General features: G+C 43.6%; 1 pseudogene; it reads left to right on the forward strand.

The window, feature by feature from the left end:
• The first annotated feature begins 1,222 nt into the window (after positions 1-1,222).
• On the forward strand, positions 1,223-1,996 carry Nsa2-ps13 (NSA2 ribosome biogenesis factor, pseudogene 13; annotated as a pseudogene).
• Positions 1,997-2,786: the final 790 nt, after the last annotated feature.

Raw genomic sequence — 2,786 nt, forward strand, 5'->3', positions numbered from 1 at the left:
AGGGCTGGAGGGATGGCTCAGTGGTTAAGAGCACTGACTGCTCTTCCAGAGGTCCTGAGTTCAATTCCCAGCAACCACAAGGTGGCTCACAACCATCTGTGATGGGATCTGATGCCCATTTCTGGTGGGTCTGAATATAGCTACAGTGTACTCATATAAATTAAATAAATAAATATTTTAAAAAAGAATACATGATAAATGGGCTAGTGAGATGGCTTAGCAGGCAAAGACATTTATTTCAGGAAACTAATAACTTGCTAATCTGATAATGTGATAACTTTTGAGTTTTTCCCAAGAGTCCACACAAAGGTGGAGGGAGAGAGATAATTTCAGGGTTGTCCTCTTACCTCCACACACATTGGATACTCACAGGTCCTCAAAACATTACATATATTAAATCTAAAGTGTTTTATATGAGTTCAGTCCATAGCAGGAAGGAGAACCACTTCCAGGGAGCTATGACTCCACACTGAGAGACTGGCCTCAGTCACCATCATTGCAACCAATCACGAGGATTGAGGTTGGGATGCATTTACTGCTGTCCTCAGTGCCTGTGTCACCAAGTCCAGTTCCAAGGGCAATGGCGAGTCCACTGGCAAGCCCTGCAGCCTTGCAGATTTAGTAATCCACCACTACCCCACTGAAGGGACTGAAAGATCATCCCAAGGACTGACTGGGGAACAGTGCAATTGCTCAAGGTAAGGAAGAGAAGGGAACTGGTTTCATTAACAGAATGACACCAAGAAAGATGTATTTGTACACTAGGCTGCCATAAAGAAGAAGAATCCCAGGAAGTACCTTCATGGTGTAGGAGATGGAGAGAGTGGAGTTTGATGTTGAAGGAGAAAAGGGTGCTAAGGCAACAGATGTCACAGGCTCTGCGGAGTTCCAGTTAAAGCCAGCATTTGCACAGTAGACCATAACCATTATGAGATTTAGGAGTGCCCACTCATTGAGTTAACAAAGGCATTTTAAGAATAACTAGTGTGTGTGTGTGTGTGTGTGTGTGTGTGTGTGTGTGTGTGTGTGTGTGTGTTTTCTATTCGAGGATCTGAGATAGCTCCTGGGTGGGTTCGTGAGTGGGACTTGCTGGGAACTTAAATGCACTGTAGCCTTTCCTGTTCCGGCCTGAGTGAAGCAGGCTCATGGGCCAGTGATACCCAGAAATTAAGAAGCTTTTGGAACCTGGGAGGTTGTGGATGGCTGCTCCATGGCTGTCATCATGCCACAAAATGAATATATTGAATTGCACCACAAACAATATGGATATCATTTGGACCACCATGAGAAAAAGAGAAAGAAGGAAGGTTGGGAGGCCCATGAACGTTCAAAGAGGGAAAAAAATGATTGTTCTAAAGGCTAAGCTCTACCTAAACAGTGCCATGATGAGAAAATACAAATGAAAAAGATCACTAAGATGCATGAAATGAGAAGCACCAAGCAGAAGGATGTCGAGTAGACTCCACAGGGAGCCGTCCCTGCCCACCTGCTGGACAGAGAGGGGCAGTAGAGAGCAAAAGTACTTTCCAACATGGTTAAGCAGAAATGAAAAGAAAAGGCAGGAAAATGGGAGGTCCTTCTACCCAAAATTCATGCCCAAGGAGAAACAGAAGTATTGAAAGTTATTCAAACAGGAAAAAGAAAAAAGAAGGCATGGAAGAGAATGGTTACAAAAGTCTGCTTTGTTGATGATGATTTTATAAGAAAATCACCTAAATATGAAAGGTTCATAGGCCAACGGGTCTAAGTTTCCAAAAAGCCTGTGTCACACACCCTGAGCTGAAAGCTCCCTTTTGCCTGCCTAAGGTGTGAAAAGGAATCCTTCCTCCCCATTATATACAACCCTGGGTGTGATCACCAAAGGGACAGTCATTGAAGTGAATGTGAGAGAGTTAGGCCTTGTGACACAAGGAGGCAAGGTGATTTGGGGAAAGTGTCCCAAGTTACCAACAATCCTGAAAACGATGGGTGCATAAATGCAATCTTGCTGGTTTGACAGTGACGTCATACAAGTCATTGCACTCACTATGGAAGACTACACATTCTCAGGAAAACACCATTGCTGTGATATTTCTGAACTACCAATCAGGCTTACCCCGTGTGCAGTCATCAGGAAGTATTTATTAATTGTAAAGGAAAATAAAACTCTGCCCAATATAAAATAGCTAACTAACTAACTAAATAATACACGGTAGACAAAACTACATGCTACATACATCGTCGATATCCTCCACTCAATTACCAGCAAAATTACCAGAATAGTGAGGGTGGGAAGAAGAATAGGGTATTGGAGAGCGCTCCTGAAGGCCAGACCCTACTACAGGAAGCAAGCCTTACTACATGGGGAGACGCTATGGGTGTTAACTACAGTGTTAACCCTCCTTTTCAAGAATAGACAGAGGATGTTGACAACCAGGGTGCAGGAGAGCAAGACAGATCAATGAGACAGAATATATATTGGGATTACAGGTGATTTGTAGGTGCCTTCTTCCTAAAAAGTACCTCAATGAAGAGGAAAAGGAAAATCAAGAAGAGGAGACACCGGGTAGGCATCCTTCTCAACACTGTTGCTGGTGTCAATGCACAGAGAACCAACCCTAAACCACAAAGATGGCAGAGAGAAAGGCGGAGAATCCACTATCAGAGAATTCATCTGCTCCTGGGGCTAAGTTGGGCAAGGCTGAGTAAATGCCAGTTTGTTCATCCAACAAGAAGGAATGTATGATTCCAGTAATAGGAAATCTCTTAAGGAAGAATAGGAGGAAGGATTGCAGGTCCCAGAGGGG

Source organism: Rattus norvegicus, chromosome 2, assembly GCF_036323735.1.
Source record: "Rattus norvegicus strain BN/NHsdMcwi chromosome 2, GRCr8, whole genome shotgun sequence".
NCBI lineage: Eukaryota > Metazoa > Chordata > Mammalia > Rodentia > Muridae > Rattus > Rattus norvegicus.